The sequence below is a fragment of the Lolium rigidum genome, chromosome 1 (genome assembly GCF_022539505.1).
Source record: "Lolium rigidum isolate FL_2022 chromosome 1, APGP_CSIRO_Lrig_0.1, whole genome shotgun sequence".
In the NCBI taxonomy this organism is placed as follows: domain Eukaryota; kingdom Viridiplantae; phylum Streptophyta; class Magnoliopsida; order Poales; family Poaceae; genus Lolium; species Lolium rigidum.
The window spans coordinates 17,252,395-17,265,159 of record NC_061508.1 but is presented as its reverse complement, the minus strand read 5'-3'; the positions used below and the strand labels follow the sequence as shown (position 1 = coordinate 17,265,159).

The 12,765-nt window shown below is 45.9% G+C and overlaps 1 long non-coding RNA gene across 8 annotated transcripts; it reads left to right on the top strand.

Moving 5' to 3' along the window:
- The first annotated feature begins 284 nt into the window (after positions 1-284).
- LOC124684993 lies at positions 285-3,512 on the top strand. 8 transcript variants are annotated; one of them, XR_006997251.1, is made up of 4 exons: positions 285-687; positions 1,062-1,167; positions 1,311-2,857; positions 3,180-3,512. It is a non-coding gene; the product is annotated as an uncharacterized LOC124684993 (long non-coding RNA). The 8 variants fall into 8 exon arrangements; XR_006997247.1 differs by lacking the exon at positions 3,180-3,512 and having other exon boundaries at positions 285-494; positions 598-687; positions 1,311-3,167; XR_006997252.1 differs by lacking the exon at positions 3,180-3,512 and having other exon boundaries at positions 1,311-1,361; positions 2,110-3,167.
- Positions 3,513-12,765: the final 9,253 nt, after the last annotated feature.

Below are 12,765 nucleotides of genomic sequence, written 5' to 3'. Positions count from 1 at the left end.
TGGCCCCATAACCCCATCGCTGCTTTGGTCTGCGAGGTGAGGCTAGGAAAGCAGTATGCCTGCGGTTGCCAATCTCCCTCTATTCTGCTCGATTTTGAAAAACCCGCTGTAAGAGCCCGCCCAAATCCATTGATCCGCCCAAATCGATTGCTTCTTCTCCGGTGATGGCGCCGGTGCGGTTCGGATGACGCGCAAGCAGCGGACTGGGCTCCCTCCAAGAGGGCCTAGCATTCTTCAATTCGCCCATGGACCCGGCCAAACTTCCGAGGAACGGCTCCCCTTCCGTTCGTATGGGCATCGTCGTGTTAATGGTATGTAAACTGAAACCGCCAGCGCTGTAATCATGGTGGTAATAATGGTGATTAGTGTCACAGTTATGCTCAGGTCTCTTCTGTACTTGATAAATATGGATACGCATCGAGCAATTGTATTTCTGTGCCCATTATGTCTCGCCTTCAACCTCTAATTTTCATCAGAGATGTTTCTTGCTTAAGGTTTGCACTTCTCTGTTTACCCACCATCCTCCTTCTCCGTAACTTCATCGGCGGCAACCAGGCAACATTAGGTAACCAATTGACTTAGTGTTCTTTGTTTCAGGTCTTGCCGTGCTTGTTTGTCTAGGACTTTTATTTAGGGGCTGCTCACACCAACTGTGTGACCTTCATTTGTGACCATGGCTGCTGACAGGTGCCCTCATTCATGCAATTTAACCACCTTTTACTGTCCATTGTTAATATTTTTTTTTACCTCTATTGTTTACTTTAAATTTACTCTCCACGGTCTGCAAGATGTTCAATTTTTAATCCCAAGCCAAATATGCATTTACCTGCTGCCTTTTGGTTACCATGACACACATAAATCTGCTACCTTTCCATCTCTATATTTCGTAAGCGTGTATACCACAGAATATACTGACAGTACGATATGTATATATTAGCCATGTTCAATCTTGTGGCAATTAATTGTCTTTCAGATTTGGGCAAATGGAATCATCAGATATTAGGAAATCTTTACTGCAGCTAAAATGTTCTTCTATTCTTGTAATTAAAAATAAAAAAAAGGGAGAAAGAAGAAGGGTCGTGAGCCATGCGAGGACGACGTTGGGTTTCACATGGAACAAATAGGACTGAGCCTGTCTTGCATGGTCCAAGATAAGAGGTTTGCTAGGTTTGCCCTTTAATCTCTCATGAACAATGCAGATCATGTATTATCGAATCATATCAGACTAAAAATTTAGTACACACTATGTTTGACCTGAGAACAAATACTAATGCTCTAAAACCCTGGTGTCCCCTTCATTTTTCTTACAGAAAAGCCAGGATACATACTTGTTTGGTCAGAGACTAGATGGAAAATCTAAGGTATACATACTGCTGACATTACTTAGTACCATGATACACCAGAAAGGGATGTTCTGATCCTCACATGCAATTAAATTCCTTTTATTCTCATTGTGATGCACCTAACTGTACTAGGGTCAAACAACAAGCTTTTCCCCACAAAATGTGGAATCCATGGCTGTATGGTTAACAAAATAATCAACAGACATTGATTTATTATTTTCAGAAACAAGCATTATACTGCTACTCGTGAAGACAAGGTAGCACAGCCAGTTTCCTTTGATCCTATCATTAGTTCTGTATTTTCTACATATGCACTTAAGATGTATATGCAAGGTATCAATACTTGTTATAGTTTAATTTTCAGAGGACAAAAAAATGTAATAATATTTTGATGGCAACAACCAATTTATTTAGTTATGTTTATACGGAGAACAGATGTTGGGTCTTCCTGGAACACATTCATTTATGAACCAGTCAAGTCCTTAATTAACCATAAGATTGTTATCTCCCAGAAAAGGCATAATCTTACTTGAAATTGAAACATACAAATCTATATTGTATTCCAATCAAAGTGCATGTGAACTGTGCATAATAAGTCTTAATCTCTTGCGTGCTTCTCTGTCTAACGAATCGTGTACATCACTGATGCCCACATTGAGAAGTTCTAGCTTGTTTGATACTAGATTTTGAGCACTTGAAAATTGTTCAAACTTTGCACCAGAAGTGTTCTATTCTGTATTATTATCTTAGTGATGTTCTTTATTAGTGCAGAAGCATGAGAATTCACCGAAGAATCAAACAAATTACCAATGCCCGCACTCCTTCCTCGAGGTATCTAGAATTTGTTGTGTTCTGAATTTATCCTACTATCGTAGATAGATATGTTTTTTCTAACCATATGGTTGTGTTTCCAGGATTGGGAACAGGAAAATTCTAACCATATGGTTCTGTTTGAACTGCAACATTTAATATTATTATTGAAACACAATTAAATAAATGAAATAGTAAAACAAGAAAGGGTATGAGAAGTTTGATAAGCCAGGGTCATGTACTTCTCAATTCAAATGGTTAGATTTTCGAATGGCTTTAGTGGTCATATCTTATAGCATGTTTTATTCCCACAAGTTATTTGGAAGCTCTAGAAATATTTAATTCCCTCCATCTACTACTGTCAAATATGTTGATACAGGCTCAACATGTATATTTTACAAAGAAGCCCTTTTACTGTGATCAAGGCATGTTGCAAGCACTCTGATGGATGCGGGTTTATACATACATATGCACTCTAGAATGCATAACATGAGTTGCAGACAATGTTGCCAGTAAAGATGTTGTTTGTCGTCTGAAATTTTTTGAATTGGATCACTTCATCAAGTCATAAATGTTGTTAGATTGACACCAGCTGGACATATACAATTTATTTAGCATTATTTCTGAAATTTCATGAAACAAAAACAGAAATGAACAGTTGCTCTCGTGACATGAATGCGCGCAGAGCTCTTTTCTTAAAAAAGGTAAGTTATTCTTCCTGAGTTTCATATACATTATGGGTTACATGCAATATTTATTATGGATTGGCATAGTTATTACTCCGTGGTAGAAGTTCCACCTTTTCTTACCTTTTGTTGGTATGCTAAAGATCCTATCTTCTCTTACCTTTTGTTTGGCTGTGTAATGTTTGTGGTGTTAAACTGGGCCCTCTAACAACAATTAAAAGCATTGTCCTTCCTTTTGTTGGCTTTGTTGCATTTGGTTTCAACCAAAAATATTCAGTCCCTTAAAGCAAATTCCTCACAATAACTGTAATTTAGCTATTTCATCTTTTATTCTATAAAGATGGACACGCGGGGCAACGCGAGCCAGAAACAATGGTGTTGATCGAGCTGAATGAGCACTGCGGTAACCACAGCAGGGTTTCTTTCCTGGAGGGGAGGAATGCGAAAAAGAAGGAAATTGTTGAGCATGTCATTGAGCTGTCCAAGACGAGCAATAGAGGAAGCTGAGCAGCTCAACACTATGGCTGACCTGATCTAGGACACCTATCTATGTTTGATTGTGTATTAAGTCATTAACTAGAGCAGAATGGTCACTCTTCATTTTTGTGGAGCTATGGTTTATGCAAGTGAACTTGGCAGTAGTTGTTCATTGTCATGGAAATTCAGAATCTTTCTTTAGTGCCTCATATTCAAGGTTTCGATTTCTCGCGTTCAACTCTTTCATTGCTATCTTTTATTACTAACGAGTTTATTGAAATTATATGAATCTATTCTCAAAATAGATGGGCGCAGCAACGCGCGCTATGTTGATCTAGAGTACAAAGATATTGCATGCTTATAATATACCCCTAGGTTTGAAGTGCATTGTCACCTGTATTTATTCCCTTAATAAGTAGAGATTGGAGGACATTGAATATTACTTGTTCATTGCAATAGAAAAATCAGGCAATTTTCCTTTTATTCAAGGAAATATTCCAATGCACCTAAAAATGATAAAAGGGCTATTAAGCTTGTTGGACGATGTAAAGTTTACATAAATCCATCGTATACAGAGTCATTGTCCATGCGTGTGATTGCAGGGAACAATCCTTTATGCAATATTCAATGCTATTCAGAAACTGAAAATCTGTTTCTGTGACCTTCGTACTTGGCACTGACCAGTTTTTAGAAAATTAGTTGTTCCAGAGGGTATACCGTAAATAGCAAGGCCAGATTAAATTTTCAAAAGAAAAAAAAAACTACTGTGATGTACTCCCGTACGTGCTAATATTTTTCAGATGGTTAGCATTCTTGCATTATCTCAGATGATGGTCTGTGCTTGGCTTTAGACATCAAGTGTGCACTTCATTTTGACATCCAGTTTTAGCTATTAAATTATTTTGTATTAGCGCTCAGCAACACTTCCAATATTCATTTAAATAAATCTGATGACCTTGATAATAATTTTCCTGCCAACTATTACTACTTTGCACATTGTTCCTCTCATCTGCAATTATACCAATGCCATCCACATAACCTCACCATTATCTTATATATTCTTCTACTATATATATTTACTTATATGCTCCTGATTAATTGTTGCATGATAGCTACTCCTACTCGATCGGGAACACGGGTAAAGCCCAGAGGATGTAAATGTTCCTTGCCAGTTCATTGATGCCTCCTCTACACATTGAGGATCACATTCTTGAGCATTCCAAGGTATTTACTCGATTAGTTGGTTTTAGAATATGATGTCAGTTGGTTTTATAATATGATGATGTTTTACTTTTGTCTGTACACACATGTGGAGATAGTTAACTGACTGAATGCAAGAGTTGAATTGTGTGGAAGAGTGGAAGATGCTAGCCTTCTAAAGGATAGAATGTTCTAACTTTTTGCTGTGTAGCATCACCTTTGTCAAGGCATTATAGTTCAAATTATTCAGATTCTCAAAATATGTGTCTACTATTCAGTTTTGATTAACATTATCACTCATCCCTTGAGATGGACGGGCGCCGCAACGCGCGCAATTCATGGTCTAGTAGGATGATAAAACATAACAAGTCAATGATTGGAGATAGAGTGTTGTGTCGCATGTGCTTAAGAGTAGAAACGTCCTGTAAAAAAAAAAACGAGGCACCTTTATTTCACGATTTCTCGGCCGATAAATACCGCTCTCTCTGCTTCACCATCCCAATTCCTCTAGCCGCGATGAACAGAGAGCATCCATATACACATACTAGAAAGCGTTTGCTGTATCTAGTTTAGTTGCGTAGGCTTGCCAGGCACCGGGAATCACATCGCAGCAACCGATCCAAGAGGTGCGTCAAATCTTGGATCTTCATCTTCATCATTCCTGTGGAGTTGTATCTGGCCCGGATGAGAAGAAACCTATGCGCTCTGCAATTGTATCCTGTATGTCACGGTCACGGCTCCCTACCTGACGCAAGCGGTCAAGGCCAAGCAAATGACGGACGCTCGAGCAAGGATACGCGAGGCCCACCTGCTGACAAGTGGGACCAGCAAAGCGAAGACCATGTAGTATATCCGGCACTGACGCGAAGTGGACGGCATCGATTCAGAGCCAAGTAACCTAGCCAGTTTGATTTTCCCTTCTTCCTCTTGTAGCACGGCTGCTTTCACCAGCTCCATGTGAGTGATGATAGAGCGAATCATCGTGTCTAAGAGTAGCTAGGATCATCACATATGGTAGCCATCCGATCTTCAGTTCTCCACCCAAAAATCGCGAGAGAACGTGCGAAGTGGAATTGTGCGAGATCTAAGTGGGTTCTCTTCTTCAACACTGACCCCATATCTCGTTCGCGGCAGCGGCGGCGAGCGTCGACGCGCTCACCGACAAGGAGGCGATTGGCTGTGGTAGACTGCTGGGATGCTGATTTTGTCACAGGCCCTGGGTTGACCTCAGATCTTTCCTGGGACGGTAAAATCCTAACGTCGAGTGGAGTTCACAGCGCTGATGGAACAGATCACCAAGCAAGGTGCTGACACGAGTTCGACTCTCATGGCGGTCTGTGACTCCATCAAGGCCATGGCCAACACGAGCGGTCAAGTCGTGGAAAACATCAAAGGCCTGAACAAGCGGGCGCCATCCATCGACGACTCACTCCGACCTCTGCACCAATCACTAGAGGAGGTCGGCACGCGCTTGGCAATTCTGGAGGCCTATGTGAGGCCATGACCAATTCTCAGTTTGAAATGAGGACTTACAGATGAAGTCCGATGCATCATGGCGCAAACAGTAGAGGAGAGGGAAGAGGGGAGGACGTTACCTTGGCGTCTAAACTGCAGGCCAGTGACCATGGCGTTGAGGCGGCAGCGACGGAGTATTGAGCGGGGAAGGGCCGTCTATGCACGCGCCATCTCTCATCCTAGTTGGGAGGTGGGCGTGTTGTGCACTCGCTACGGGGCTCGTGATGGTGGGAGGTGGTTTCCTGCTCCCCTTGTCGTGGGCTTGATGATGCCAACGGGAACATCGGCAACGGCCTAATCTGCGTGTTCGGGGAGTGCTCGATACCTTGATCTACTCTGGGGAGTTTATCCACACGATGGATGCGGGGAGTTTATCCACACGATGGATGCGAAGACGGAACGCAACGGACAAGAATACCCTTCGTTATGTAAACTAAAAAATATTAATTGGTTATATGTGAGATCAACGGCTGAAATTATTTCGAGCCGTAGTACTGGGATCTGCTGACCGTCAGCCCATGCTTCATATGCTGGGTTATCATTTTTGGTCGACTAGTGGTGGGTTGGCGACACATCTTTTGAAGGTACCTCGAAGAGACTGGCACCGCAGATTGCTGGAAGCACCTGAGCTCTCAAGAGGAGCTAATTCCTCGAGTTCTTTTCTCCATGACGGTTGCTCTTGCAGAGCCGACAGCGGAGTTCAAGTAGACGCCATGCGATTGCCGACGATGAACGTCACGTGTAATCGAAGTCGAGGAGCTTTGAATAATACCATGTAAATTTATGTAGATCGATATGGGAAACGTTAGCCCTTTTGTCGGGTACACGTGCGTGTTATATTGTCTAGGAATAGTCCCTTGCTTTCGGGTACAAGAAGCTCAACCAAATCTGGAATGTGGTCAAGGTGATCAGTCACCAAATATCTCCCCGGTCTCTTAAATTGCGAGTTGAATTACAAATACACGCGCACACAATAATCATTTATATCTCAACAGTCCTGTCCTGCAAATGCATGGTAGTTCATTATTTGAAGATTCGATTTAAAGACCATTCAAGACTTAATTAAATATGAGATCAAACTGAACTAACAAGAGTATCCATCACATGAGCCCACTTATTAGTGTTTCTGGAATTTCCAAATAATGCAAGACAGCCATGCATGTGCATGATGCATTGATTCATATATGTACAGTGATGCATATATATACAGAGCTTAGCCTTGCCATCCCTTTCGTGGTGCCTTTCTATAGAAACATCTGTGCGAGCTAAGCTATCAACGTTGTTACCGAAATAGTTACATATGCAGAGAGGTTAGACTCTCCATTTTTTATGGTTCTACAAGGGAAATTACAATGCAACCCTTGATGAACAAATCTATCGAGTGTAGTAGTGTGATTCGAAATTTTGGGGTTCGGAGGCATCTGGAATGAAGCTTTTACAATGCCATAGTCCCAGTCATATCTGGGACCAGATAATCGTGGGTACGAATTCTGAAGATTAAGAAGTTTTGCAACTTAGCCGCATACCAAATGTTCACATGGGAATGCACCAGGCCATGCCTCTCCTGGGATTAACGACGAACCATATTAATTACTGGACATGCTTGAATTATTCAAGGACTTTGGCCCATGGAAACGTGAGGGGGAATCCCAAAACAAGCTAGCTTCGCATTCTAATTTCCTCCCTTCTAGTGTTTTTTTGAAAAAGACAAAAATGGATTTCAATGTTTGGGTATAATCATGTCATTATCTTCTTATTTTGTAGTGTAACGTTTGTGTGTATTACGCAAGTTATAATCTGTTTGACTAGAAGAGTAATTTTCCTTTTAGTGTGACATGCACCCAAATTGTATCAGGTACTTTAACCAGTGGTGGTTGTACGCCATAACACCAACACCTCTAGCCAACTCGGCAAAAACATGATACAGTAAACTAATTGTAGGCATAGTACACTGCTAGCCATAATGTGCTCACTAGCAATATGCAAGGTCATGGCTGGGAGGGTGCAACGGATGAGAGCCTATGACGCAGAAAATCAATTGTTTTACCCCGCATAAAGGTGAATATAGAAAATCAACTACCTCATATGCTAAAATAGTAGCACAAGCAATATAAAGGGTCATGGCTAGCGGGGCACCTCCATGTCACCTATTCCCAACCGATAAATACTAGCATCTCCGAGCCTGTCAGTTTCACTTCCTCTAGCAATGGTGAATGGAGATTTTCATATAGTGAGAAAGTAGAAAGTGTGTTCTATCTATCTGAGTTGTTTAGGCTTGACATGCACCGGGAATTATTTTACAGCAATGAAGTCCCGTTCCAGGACCAGGAAGTCCACTTCATCCTCACCCTTGTGATGGTATGGCAACTTGCATGGATGGGAAGAAACCTTTACAGGTACTGCACCTATAGGAAACAAGTGCAGGCTCCGCTACATGCCACTCGGTGATTAACACGCTCCCGAGGCTGTGAACACATCAAATAGGATGATTGTATGGATAGCATATTTTCCTTGCGTAGACTTCTCGGTTAGACAAGTCGAATGTCAGATTCTTGAACAACATGCTAGTTTGGCATGTTTAGTTATGTCTCTTCTAATCTCTTTCTGAAAATAAAAATAACATGCTTTTCCATGTTCAGATTTTGTGGCGTCTTCTCTTTTAGAGTGAAAATTTGAGTGTGTTTGTGCAAGCTCTAATCCATTTGGATAGAAGTACTTTACTATCAAATAAGGCATGCACCCAATTTGAGACGAGGACTTAACCAGGTTGGTTGTATACGAAAGAACCAGGGAGCCTAATTCAGAGATCATTCCCCACTTTTCTACCCAATTAGTTTATGCTTCTAGTTCCATATTACAAAAGAGAACAGAACAATTTTTTATTTTTGCAGGCCAATTATTGCTTTTTTACTTTGGAATGGAGCCTATTAATCAATATAATGTTTATTTACACATTCAATCATTAATATCCTGTATTCTATTCATAATTAAGATAATTATGATTTCTTTAAAAAGGAAGGCCCAGCACTAAAAAAACAAACTTTTTACGATAAAGAGGTTTATTGAACAGGAAATTGCATCTTGTAACCACAACATTTCTCTCCCTTTCTATCCTGGGCTTTGCAACATTTCAAAATCCAGAAATTGCATAGTTATGGTTGGGAGGCATGCGAGGACTTATGAGACAATGGAGCCTACAACGCAGAAGGTATGTGATTTCCCCACACATAAATCCCACATAGGGATGGCACCCGCAGGGTATGGGTACGGGTAGAGCCATCCCATACCCGTACCCATCGCGTTAAATCATACCCGTCACCCGTACCCATACCCGTCAATGGGTACAAGTTTTTCCCATACCCGTCACCCGATAGGGTAAATGGGTACCCGCGGGTAAAAAATACCCATGCTTACTACACATCATATTGATCAAAAAAATATGATAGAATGTCAACCTATCCTAAATAGGGGTCTAATCCTCACTAACCTACTAGAGAATGTGAGACCGGAAAGCGTGAGGTTCAGCCTAGCAACATGAAGGCGGGATTAGGGGAAATTAAGTAGTTTAGAATATCACAATGACCCACTAGTTAAGTTTAGATGGGTAAATGGGTATGTGGGTATGGGTTCTACCATCCCATACCCGTACCCGCTCTATCCGATGGGTATGATATTTTCCCATTTACAAACCCATGGGTAATATTTTATCCCATACCCGTATTCTTATTGGGTTTTTACCCGGCGGGTACGCGGGTCATGGGTACCCATTGCCATTCCTAATCCCACACATAAATGTTAAGATAGCAAATCAATGATGGGCAATGCTGAGCGTCCCCCGGGGGATCAAATCCCCGATCCCCCGGGTGCCCAACCGTTGGATCGTGGTTTAGGTACGTCTCAGATTGCTAGTTGACTTGGCCCACGTCTACACATCTCCATTTAGAATTAAATAATTCCCACGAGAACGATGCTCACACGCGCCCTCTTTCGCCATGGCGTCGTTAGCTTGACGCTTGCCCCTGACCGGTGTCCAACTCCGGCGAGCGCGGCACCCATGGCCGCTCGCAGAAAACGACTCGCGTGGGAGGAAACTACCGCCGGCCGCCAGCGCTGCTCCACTTTGCACAACACCTCTCCAGTGTGTCGCAGCAGCGCCGCGGCTAGCCATCGCCGATGATGCTCCTCACGGCAGCCCCATCGCCCCGCGTTCGTAGCCCACTGTCGCCTGCCCGCAGCACCGCCCTGGCGCCATCACCGCCCGCACCTTCCGGCTTCCGCCATCACCGCTGGCAGCCATGGCCATCCAAGCCCCCTTGAAGCATAACTAGTCGGCGTTTGTAGCACCGGCGGCCGGCGTTTGTAGCACCGGCGGCTGCCGTTTGGAGCAGCAGTGCCTTGCGCTCGACCTTGCAGTAGAAGCGGGCGGCGCTTGTAGCAGTGGCAAACGCCATTTGCTGCAACCTGCAAGCAATCATCGGCGGCCGACCTTGCAGAAGCGACGGCCGGCGCTCGTAGAGGACGGCTGTTTGTAGCAGCATGGATCGCCATTTGTAGCAGGTTGGACGGCTGTTTGTAGCAGGGTCGCCGACCTTCGGTAGCAGCGTGGACCGCCGGTTGTACCAGGTTCGACGGCTGTTTGTAGCAGCGCCGCCGGTCTGTTTGTAGCAGCACCGCCGACCTTCTGTAGCAGGGCGGTCGGCTATTTGTAGCAGCGCCGACGGCCGGCGAACAAATTTCAGGCCGGAGATCCGTGGCGGCGACGGCCGGCGCGAGCGACTCGCAGGGTGCCAGGGTGGTGGTGAGGCCAGGCATGGAGCACGGGTGGCGGAGATGGAAAGGCCGGCCCTAGTGTTGAAGGGACTCGGGGAAGAGACGCAGGCGAGTAGATCAGGCGAACGCCACGGCGGAGCGGGTATCCGGCGAACTTTGTTGGTGCGCGGCAGTACTGAGGATTTGGGGAAAAGGCCATGGCGCGGCGAGAGGGACGGGAGACAGAGGAGAGAGAGCAGGGAGGAACAGATAAGGCTGAGGACGCGATTCCATTATCGTGCGTGGGGCTCGCGGGACACGTGTCACGCTAGGAAGCAGGAGGATGCGATCGCGTGGATCGTCCGGGGGAATCAAAGCGTTCCCATCAATGATTGGAGAAAGAGTATTGTGCCACATGTGCTAAAAAGTAGAAGCCTGTTGAATCCCTGCAATCCGGTGGGCCAACAACAGGCACCTTCATTTCACCAATTCCCGTCGGATAAATATCGCTCTCTCTCTCTGCCTCACCATTCCAATTCCTCTAGCCACGATGAACGGAGATCATCCATATACACAGACTACAAAAAGTATATTGTATATCTAGATGAGTTGCGTAGGCTTGACAGGCACCAGGAATCAGATTGCAGCTAGATCTCCAAGCCATGCGTCAAATTTTGGCTCTTGATCCTCATCATACTTGTCGAGTTGTTCCTGGCCCGGATGATTAGAAACCTTTGCGGTCCTGCAGCTATAGGAAACAAGTACAGGATCCGCTATCTCCCCCTGGGTCTCTTTTACGGGACAGGGATTCAGTGACTTGCAAACAACAAGTCACCACGTACCTGGCTCCCTTGCATCCAATGTTCACTGTCCATCCAACGGTTCAAACAAAGCTGACCAAAACTGAACAGCATCCGCTACTTCTATGCTCTAGCTTCATTTTTTCTTTTTTTCTTTTTTTTGGTCCTCGGACGAAGAAAAGAAACGAGAACCGCTCGGGTCGTCCCCCTCCTGGACGACCTGGGGTGGCAAACCCTAGCCGCCGCCGTCCTCCCTTCCCCCTCCCGCCCTCCTCGTCGTTCCCGGAGGCCGTCGCCGGCGAAGACGGGCGCGGCCGGTGACGGGGGCGGCAGGGCTCCTCGCGTGATCCCTCCGTGCAGCGGATGGAGGCTAGCCTCCGCATGGGGGGATGGCCCCAACCAATGGAGGGTGTTGGCGGCGCAGCCCCTCGCCGGGCGGCCGGTGATGGTGGCGGCGGCGTGGCCATGATCTAGGGGCGCGGCTCTCCTCTTCCTCGCCGCGGCCTTCGGGCGGGCGGTGATGGGGGCGGTGGAGCGGACCCGGAACCTGGCGGCGCGATCCTCTCCTTCCGTCCTAGCCTCGGCATCGCCGGGCCAGCGGTGATGGAGACGGATCTCGCACTGCCCCTCCTCAAGGTTTGGGACCACGGCACCAAGGGCGGCGGCCCTGGATGGCGGAGACGCCATCGACCTGGTGGCAGGTGGCGGGCGTCTGGTGCCACTGCCTGTGGCACCGCGGTGGTGGTCTTCTCTCTCGCCGGAGGAGATCGGCTAGTTGTGTGGCTAGCCGTGGCGGATCTTGCGATCCGTCGCCTAGCCCCCGATGGCGAGGCGCAGCTGCCGGTGAAAGCCGGCCGGACTTCGGTCATGGCGGATGATGGTGGCGTGTTTCGTCGTTACCTTGTTGAAGGCATTGTCTCTGCATCCTGCGTTTATTCGCCTGGGCTGCTCCGGGAGAAATCCTAGACCCGGGTCTCCCGGATCGGACGATGGCGGCGCGCAACGCCGTTCTCCCTGTTGGGGGGCATCGTTTTTGGAGCAGACAACGGATGGCGGTGGTGCTGAGGTGGAGCGGTGTGCTTTCGCTGTGTCGGCGTCGTCGAGGCGCCGCGGCATGGTGCAGTGGTGTCTCGGGACGGATGCAATGTGATGGACTCGCGCAGGATGGTGGAGTCGTCTGGCGCC